This window comes from Thunnus albacares, chromosome 2, assembly GCF_914725855.1.
Source record: "Thunnus albacares chromosome 2, fThuAlb1.1, whole genome shotgun sequence".
NCBI classification, from domain to species: domain Eukaryota; kingdom Metazoa; phylum Chordata; class Actinopteri; order Scombriformes; family Scombridae; genus Thunnus; species Thunnus albacares.
In genome coordinates this window covers 15,796,041-15,806,122 of record NC_058107.1, presented here as the reverse complement: position 1 = coordinate 15,806,122, position 10,082 = coordinate 15,796,041, and the positions used below count along the sequence as shown (strand labels likewise).

The 10,082-nt window shown below is 38.5% G+C and overlaps 1 long non-coding RNA gene across 2 annotated transcripts; it reads right to left on the bottom strand.

Annotated features, from left to right (window-relative positions):
• Nucleotides 1-542: 542 nt before the first annotated feature.
• On the bottom strand, nucleotides 543-3,506 carry LOC122993965. 2 transcript variants are annotated; one of them, XR_006406472.1, is made up of 4 exons: nucleotides 3,404-3,506; nucleotides 1,482-1,632; nucleotides 1,119-1,211; nucleotides 543-951 (listed from the first exon to the last, which is right to left on the bottom strand). It is a non-coding gene; the product is annotated as an uncharacterized LOC122993965 (long non-coding RNA). The 2 variants fall into 2 exon arrangements; XR_006406473.1 differs by lacking the exon at nucleotides 3,404-3,506 and adding an exon at nucleotides 2,947-3,047.
• Nucleotides 3,507-10,082: the final 6,576 nt, after the last annotated feature.

The following is a 10,082-nucleotide window of genomic DNA, read 5'->3' as shown; positions in this document are numbered from 1 at the left end:
ACTGTGACGTGAAACGGTATCTCTCAAAGAGATAATTGTCTGGAAATGCTAGAACATCTATGCGCGGTATGATAACCATCTCTCAACGAATATTTAATTCTCTGCGCAGTAATGCTGCACCTTCATCCACAGGATTGTTATCAAAAGGACATGCCATGTTAGTGAAAAAAGTCACCACCTACTTTGCCTAATGGACTTCTAATATACTGACTGATTTTTTTTAATGATTTTTTTAAATGACAGACGGCAGAACTAGGCTACGCCAAAACTCGCCTGCTGACTGAATGAATGAGGAAATCAAATGGAGCGTGTGGCTCTGAAAGAGGGCGGAGACTGAGAGAAACTCGAGGTTCATTGAGAAAAACCTGGTCCCGACCAGGTTAGGTTCATAGAGTCTGTTACTACGGTAACTGACCAAGAGCTTAAGTTACCTCTCTCTCTGAAACAGGCTAGAGTTATCCCTCTTTCTCTGGTTTGAGTTACCTTCCTTTTTGAAACGGAAAACTCAGAGTTTCCGTCATTTCAGGGTTAACAGACCGAGTTTTCACTAAACCTGCTTTGTGAAACGGACCCCAGGCTCAGTTCAGATAAAAACAAAACAACAACAAATTCCCAGTCCCACTGTCATTTGTCACCTGTGTCTCCTTTTTACATGAACAGCTTGATTTTCAGTTGCTGTATTTTGGTGTTAACCTTGTGTCCATTCAGATTCATAAGGATTTTCTGCACAAACTCAAATGTGTATTTCAGGTTGTCTGGGTAACTGAGAACTAGAGCATAGATTAGCCCAAACAGTAAGATGAAAGCCAGTATGACATTTTCCACATTGGAGAGGACTTTCACACCTTCAATGACAAACCCCATGTCGCCAGGCTCACCAAACTCATTTCTTCAGAACGTGTAAATGCCCATAACTGTAGTGTCATTCTCAGCATCCTCAGCAACAGAGGGCTAAAAAACAGAAAAACACAACATTCATGTTACATACAATGCTTAGCATCACTAATAGATATCTACACATTCATTAATATTGTAGCTCATCCTATTCCATAATAGTGTGCTACTGAGGGAAGTAACTGGGAACACTGCTCTGCACTACACAGAAAACACAAACTTACAAGGTACTACTTGAAGAGAGAGTTTGGATCCCCACTGAGGTAGACAACAAGGCTTTTGAGGATACACTCCCTCCTGATGTTGATGTCGTCACACTAAAACACAGGCCATAAAGCAAGAGAATATTTAGTCCAGTATGGGTGCAATGGGGGAACAGGGAGTAAAACAGGTTGTGGAAGTGCAGTGTTTTTGGTGTGTGTAGCACATGATTGCAGTATTGTTGTATACTTGTTCAAATAAGGACAATTAAGTTTGTATCATAATATTGATCAAATATGTTTAAATGAACATCTATCTACATACAATAAAATCTTAAAATATCCTCCCAAATAAAGCTGAAGGATAACCATTGCATTTTCACTAACCGCATCTTTTATTGCCAGGATGTTCTTTATCTTCTGTCCCTTCACTCCTCTGTTTTGGAATATTTGGAGAAGCTTCTGAGAAGTGGTCCAGCTGGGCCAGGAACTTCGATTGCAACGGCTTTGTGGTGATCCTCAAGAACTCATCATTCACCTTGAAAAAAACAGGACAAAAAAGCCATTTATTTATTGTTTGTTATTACTCTCATTTAAAGTTGCGGGGCTATAACAAATATGAGTTACAAATTTACATCATTAATTACCATGGATAAATAAAAACAGTCAACAACAGGGGTAGAAGTAAATAATGAATCAACTCACATTTCTGTAATTTAGTCATTGTGTAGATTACTTCTACTCTGGAGAGTCGTGGTAAGAATACAGATACTGAAATATTTTTAATTATAAGTAAAGCTGATGGTACTAATGCAAAAGTACTTAGAGTACTCTGTACTAGATACTTTTTAAGTCTTGATGTTTAATGCTTTATTTTCCTGTTCAACTTAGCTCAGTGGTCATGGTCACCTTGTCAAACCTGAGTGTGTTGCCACCTGTACAATATGGTTTTCATTTGACTTGTGTGTGATCAAACAGCCTTACTGGCGATGAAAATGTAAATATTTTAGATTTTATTAACATGTAATCATTATTCAGTTATGAATTTAAAATGAATGCATACTTAAAGCTGGGGTAGACGACTTTTTGTTTAAAAAACAGTTTTAATAGTGTTTTATGAATAAATCATACATATTTTATGATCATTTCAAACTTGTAAAACTGGAACTTAAAAATTTTTATCTGCATATTTTACATGATCTTTTCAAAGCCCACCTGCAGGGCCTTCAGGGCTTCACTTCAATAATCACTGCTCTACAGGATTGTTTCATGTTAAAATTGCATTTAAACACTGGCCAATGTACGCATAAAAACAATAACATTATGAGTAACTATCATTTGTAAAGCAATTCTGAAGCTACATGTAAGATCAAATCATGAAAGCATGTCAACCAAATTTTACTCTTTTGTTCTGTTTCTTTTTAAGTAAATGTTATATCATGTACATTAGGAATATTATTAACAATAATCATGGGGTCGGCCAGTATTAAAATCACTATTATTTAGATGAGTATATTTTGACTTTGCAAACACGATGCATTTATTGACCTTTTTTTGAAAATAAACTTGACGTATTGAGGTCTCTTAAAATAAAAAAACAAAACAAGATATAGGTTCTAATATACAAACAGGAAATACTAAAGACAAATACACAAGCTCAAATTAGTGCACAGACACACAGAGCCGCACACAGGGATATGCAGGCATGCAGGCGCGCGCGCGCGCAGTTAACCGCTCGGGCTAAGCCTGCCTTAGCTTGCTTGCTAGCTAACAGGTGCTCGGATTAGCCGTTAGCTTTTAACCAGACGCGGTCTGGTTCTGATTTAAAAATCCGACTTTCTTCACCGCTTACCTTTTCAAAGCTCAACGAACAAGATAACGGCTGTATGTGACAAATTCAGAAGCATCTGTTAACTAGAGTTTGTATAACTGGTGTTGCGACACCGGCAGACCGGACACTGAGCTGATCGCTACTGTGCTTTGCCTCTCAGTGTCCGTCTCGTCTTCTGAACCCCGACACTGTGTGCATGCGCTCACAACGTTCACACATTCAATCCGGTACACGATAGGAGCACATGAAAACAATGTTATGTCTGTGCTTGCCCGCCACTATAGTTAGTAATGTTAGCTGAAAACTCAAATGAGGTTTCTGTAGCCACCACCGGCCAACTCCGACCTAAAAATAAACCAAGTGAAATTTCTTCTCTACTGTATCACAACAAGTGCACACATGTCCATCTATGTCACGCACATTATTTCACTGGAATCTATAAGGCCCAATGAATAAACAAAAAAGACCGAACACTTACCCAGAAAGACAACTTGCACCCGAAACGCCACTCTTGCGGTCTTAAGCAGAGGCTGGAAATGGCGGAGGCTCACTGCTTGGCAACGTCAGGGAGAGTGAATTCCCGCGCGTGCTTACGTAGTTCAACTTGTTCATTTTGGGTTGAAGTGTGGCACAGGGGACTCAATTAACTGATTTTAGGTTACATTTTTTTTTAAACATATTTGATTTTTGTTGGATTTAATATATTTTAATTTGGCAAACAATATAGTAATGTGTCACCTCTAAGAGGGGCTTCAATCATTTTTTGAGTGTGTGGCAGCAAACAGAAGACGATGAAGATGATGAAGAAAGAGAGCTCTGTGGAAGGCCAAGCTTTATACTCGAGACCACACCGGGCCCAGGTGTGGCTCATGATGGTGATGACGAACCTCCGCCCTGCCCCGGATCCTGCAAGACAAAATGAAACCAGCAAACGGAACACAAGAGCACCTAGTGGAGCGAAGGGGTCGTCACAAGAGTATAAAACCAGGTAAAGAGAAGCAAGCACACACACACACACACAGGCATACTGTCTATTTAAAGTACATACACACACAAGTTTTCTTCATTTGTAAAATATCAAATATTCACACAAAAATGCCACATTATGATTGTACTGAAAATGTTTTAATATTAACAGTTTTTCTTTACATCCACAGGCATGACTCATTGTCAGGACGGCATTGATAAAACATGGCATCCTGTAGGACCTTCATGGAGAAACAATAAATATATGCACTGTGGAGGCGGTGGATGTTGCGCTGCATAAGTTCTCAGATCACAACATTACAGTGTTTACATGAGAAGAAAAGTATTTCTGTATGTACATATTCTATTGTTAATTGTGTGTTTACTGTATATTTGCAGGTATTCCACCCCCAGACAGCTGTGTGTCAGTGTTTGACCCAGTAGCATGTGTGTACAGAGTGCACAAGAAGGATGACCCCACCGTAGAGTGTCCAATTTATGCTGCAGTAGGGAAATGATGGAGTATGAATGTATTTTCTTTTATTGTTGTTGTTGAACTGTGGAGAGATAGAAGCAGATGTGCTCCCTAACTGGCTTCTCACAACAATGAAATGTTTGTTTAAATGCACAACCAAGAGCTGAATTATTGAAAATAACATACTTCTACAAATTACATTTCAGATAAACAAATCATACATTTCTTTATTATTTATTAGTATTCAAAGTTCAGTTTATTTGTCCAGAAAAGTACTACTCAGACTGTGAAAACAGTCGTATGATGTTTTCTGTGGCTCTGGAGGAAGCTTTCCAAAGTTTGATTTGATAAAACGATCCTGATGATGTAATCATCTCAGCTTGGACTTGAGATGTAAATTTTTTGACAGAAAGCAAACTTGAGGTGTGTGGTTTGAAAGATTTGGGCATTTAGGAGGCAAGTTCTAGTGTTTTTGGAGATTTACCCACACTATCTTGGCTTCTGCTACTTCAGTGTTGACCATTCACTTTAAATCTGTTTAATCATTTTTATTGATGATAGCGCAATACTAAATTACTGGAGTACCCCTTTAAGTCGACTTGTATTTGTGTTTGCACACTAATTTAGGTACTGATAAGCCTGGTGCACTTCCTTGGGGCTTCACCCAAAGAAGTACATATAAGGTGGAAATTTGTCACCTTATATGGACTTCATCTAAACTGTGCCTTCTCTGGGTCATAATTACTATGGCTGCTGGATGGCGTCTGTCACTCAAACGTGATTATAGGTCGTTTTTGGCAATTGACACCCGAAGTGTTGTTTTTCTTAGGAGGTCAGGCTCAGAATTTGATTTATTAATTCATTCATTAATGCACTCATTCGTTATTCACTGGCACTTTTCTTACATAACTTAATTTGTCTTGAAAAAAGAGAACTTCTAAATTTCAAACAAAATAACCTCATTAATGTAGTTATCAGCTCTACAGTTTTGATTGCACAGTAATTACAATAAATCAGACATTTGTGACTTGAGAAGACTGTTGACTAAAATAATAATAATTTTACACATTTAAAAGCTGTTTTGAACTTCACACTACTGATGAATTGTCTGAGAAAGTGTGAATACAATAACCTCATGCTGCTGGTGGTAAATAAACGGGACAAAGCATTTTATTGCCAATATACTGATAATCAGCAGAACCTTTTTGTTTGTTATTATCTTTGTTTGCTTGCTTATTGTACATACGTGCCAAATCTCAACATTGTATGTAGGCTACTCTGTGTCCAAAAATATGTACTGTTTCCAGTCTGGGGAGGAGCTGGCCTTTATAGAGTGACACACAGCTGTTTTGACATCTTAGATGAATATATAGCTGAATTGTGAGGATGAAATAATACTCGTGGCTTTGAGTTAGGGATGCCTTCATCTCACGTGTTGCCGTTTCAACCCACAGGGACACAAGTAGAGATGAAATAGCAGGAGCCCAATTTCCAAGGTCTAAAACATGATTTATTTAAAACTATTGAGATCAACAAACTAACAAATACATATTTATAAGACATCTCTAACAAACAGCATAATCGTGAATATTTCCCTCAGTGTGAGCATCAAATAACTGCAAATAGTGTTGCAACAAGCAGAGACATTAACATTTTTTAAATACATAGGCCTACTTTTGTCTTTTTTGAGGATTCTTTATTATTATATTGTCAAATATCTCTATAAGAAAATGATGTACTAGCAACACATTAAAATCACGCACACTGCACAAAACATTATTACCGTTTTTCCAACAAAGACACTGTCATAAACTCTTTGAAGATTAAGCGAATTTCCTCGTTTTTAATCAATAATTTGTTTAGAAACAAACTGGAGCAAATTCAAGAAACTACAATCAGCAGAATGGGATTAATTCTGCTATCAGGACATTTGGGGTTTTTACAGCTATAATCCAACTCAAACACAGCGTCTTCGGAGCTTTCATGCATCTGATGATCTCCAGCCAACAGGACACATACGAGTTAGATCCGCAGTCCGCAGTTTGGGAAATGCTCCGCAAAAGCGCAGTTATTACGCACGGAGATAATAAAAAGAATTATTAAGTAGAATTATGAGTCTTTGTAAATAAATGTAATACATGTAAAAACAACAACAACAACAATAGAACAGTTTATTTAACTTTTGTTGTTCTAATTTTGATTATTACGGAGTCCCGAAAGGTGATATTTTCTTATCTTGTGAGCACATGATTAAAAATGTTAGGCTTTCTATTATCTTCGGGGGGTCCTTAGATTTTTTTTTCTTACAGATGTGCATACGGAAATTCCGTAATTAGACTACGGTGGCCGGACTGTTAGTATCTCCACAAACGCAAACACAAAATTAAAAAAAAACACAACGTCAAATGAATGTCGGTAGCCCCGCCCACTGCTACGTAGACTCATTCGTCCTTCTGTTGACGCAAGCAACCTTTATGACGTATCAAAGGCAGGCAACAAGCTGAGGGTCAACCTGAAATCACATTTCCTACCAACACAGTTATTAGACACAGGAGGATTATTAGTAATACTAATAATTTGACTTGCCTAAGACTTTACAAGCAAAAACAAGAATTTATTTGAAATAGCCATAATATTTTTCCAAACATTAAGAAGCTGACCAAATGGATCCTCATCAACAGACCATCACACCAGAGGCCTACGAGTGCCTCCTGCAAGCTCACCACAGCCTGCATCAACAAAATGACGTCTGCTCCAGAAATATCCAGACACTGTGTCAACATAATGATTCTCTGATGAAACACATTGAGAGTCTCTATCAAACTATTTCGTCCCTCAGCACAGAGAACACAGCACTCCGCAGAGACTATGAGGCACTTCGAACCAAGTTCACTAACTTTAAACAGAATAGTGACCCTAGTTTTACACCTGACAGGAAGCTGGAGAAGGAGGAAGAAAATGTTGTACTGAATTTCCACAGTGCACCAGTGACTGAAGATGCTGAGGACCAGAGCCAGAAAGGGAGCTTTCTGAGGGGGAAAAAGTTCTGGCAAGTGAAGGAGAAGGGGAGCTTGCAGCAGGACAAAAATGAAAAAGACAAGGACTTGAATGTCTGTGACATGGCTGTTAAATGCAAAGTGGAGAAGGAGGAGGCCATGGGAAGAGGCAAACAAAACTTTGGAATTAAATTGTTGAGGCTTCCTCCCTATCAAGAAGCAATAACAGGGTCTGAGGAGCAGTCTCTCTCTGCTATTCAGAACAGGGGAGAGAACTTCCTCAAGACCCGCACGTTTTGGGAGGTGAAGGAGAAAGGGAGCTCGCAGAAGGGTAAGACTGAAAAAGAGAAGGACTTGAATGTCTGTGATATGGCTGTTAGCTGCAAAGTGGAGGGGGAGGAGGCCATGGGAAGAGGCAAACAAAACTTTGGAAAGAAATTGTTGAGGCCTCCTTCCTATCATGAAGTAGTAACGGGGTCTGAGGAGCAGTCTCTCTCTGCTTTTCAGAGCAGGGGAGAGAACTTCCTCAAGACCCGCACGTTTTGGGAGGTGAAGCAGAAAGGGAGCTCGCAGAAGGGTAAGACTGAAAAAGAGAAGGACTTGAATGTCTGTGATATGGCTGTTAGCTGCAAAGTGGAGGGGGAGGAGGCCATGGGAAGAGGCAAACAAAACTTTGGAAAGAAATTGTTGAGGCCTCCTTCCTATCATGAAGTAGTAACGGGGTCTGAGGAGCAGTCTCTCTCTGCTTTTCAGAGCAGGGGAGAGAACTTCCTCAAGACCCGCACGTTTTGGGAGTCAAAGCAGAAGGGGACTTCTTACCAGGATAAAGAACCACTGGAGCACATAAATAGACGAGTCCCAGAAGAGGACATGTGTGGACAGGAGCTCTCCATGAATGTCGTGAGCTTGTCGGCAGAGGTGGAGAGCTCGGAGCAGGACAAAGGAGGTGTCAAAGAACATGAGAACTCCACTGATTTGTCTGACCGGTCCAAGGAGCAGGAGGAGGAGGCAGAGTACCAAGCGCTCCTAAAAGAACTTGAAGACATTCGATTACAGGTTGCTACACACCAGGACTTGAATGAGTTAGCGAAGTCTAATGCCGAGGAGGAGGAAAACAAACTTAAACAGCTCCTGAAGGTGGAAAAAGACGAATTGGACTCTCTTATCATGCGCAACAAGAACCTCATCAAGGACATTAATTCAGAGAGGGAAATGACAGGTGTCCTCAATGCAACATTTGAGGACTTAGAAGACCAGTGTGGGAAGCTGTTGCTCATGAACTTTTTGGAAAGAAACAAACATCAGAAAGAAATGAGGAGCAGAAGGGAGCCTGAGTTGTGGCAATGGGAAGCAAATAGGTGGGGGGACAGCTTGTAAGCCGGTAAACTGGAACACATCAATATTACTGATTATTTTACAAAACTGAAAAGGAGATTTTTAACAACTAAAAGCAGGAATTAGCAGATACACAAGTGATGTGTGTATCAGAATATTTTCACAGATTCAGGAGGAATATGAGCCATTTACTGGAGAGGAGGTAAGACTATTTCTTAAACAGCCTATATTTTATTGCATGAGTGCATTTTACGTTATGATAGCGTTCTAGTATTCTTACAATATTAATATATTACATAGTGAGGAAAAAAAAGTAAGAATAAGGTAGTCTGATGATGTATGCTCTAATAAGTCCTCCAAATTGGACAGGCTGGTATATTCATACACATCTGTACATACCTACACACATACACAGGAAAAAACAAACAAATAAAAATAAATAGAGACAAACAAACTCACCGATTAACTCATTTATCTATGTTGAAAAGTCCTTTGGTCTTTATGTTTAACATTTTTTTGATTACATCTTTTACTCTTCAAACATTTCAAGTCTTGAAGGCTGAATCTCAAGATCTGCCTCCTTTCAAAAAAATAAATACTTCAATATTGTTCAACTGTGAGCCTCATTTTTGATCCATTTATTTCATCGTTTCAAGTATTTGCAGTTCTGATTGTATAAGTTATTCTTTCCATTTCTAAAATACTGTTTATATCTAACTTCCAATAGTTAAACCTTGTTATCTGTGTAATAGCTGCAGTTCTAAGTATCCTGTATAGATTTCTGTCTCAAGAGTGAGTTCAGATGGTGATACTTGAGAAGACTTTCAACAACAATAATAATCTTACACATTTAACAGTTGTTTCAAATGTCAAACTACTGATGAATTGTCTCAGAAAGTGTGAATACAATAACCACATGCTATCATGCTATCGGTGGTAAATAAACAGGACAAAGTATTTTATTGCCAATATATTGATAATCAGCAGAACCTTTTTGTCTGTTGTTACCTTTGTTTGTTGGAGGTACTATTGTAGCATTTTGTTCAATTATTGTGTGAAATTCTTTTGAATTTGAGTTCAAAATGCTATATCACTGTACCTTATAATTATATAAAAGTTGTTTTTGAATAACTTAATTCTTGTTGTAACTGTAAGCACAATTGTATCATTATCACATGTATTTACTTAACTTACTTATCTTCTTTATTAAATTCTGTTGCAGTGTTTTGGAGTGGGGCATAATCAGGACCAGTCCTGGGAATCAAGGTGATGACATAGACCACATAGGACCAAATATTAAAGGAACTAAAGAGATATAATTTGTCTTGTTGATATGTCTCCAATATTTTGCCCCTCCCCCCCAACTTCTGTACATAGTGGTGATC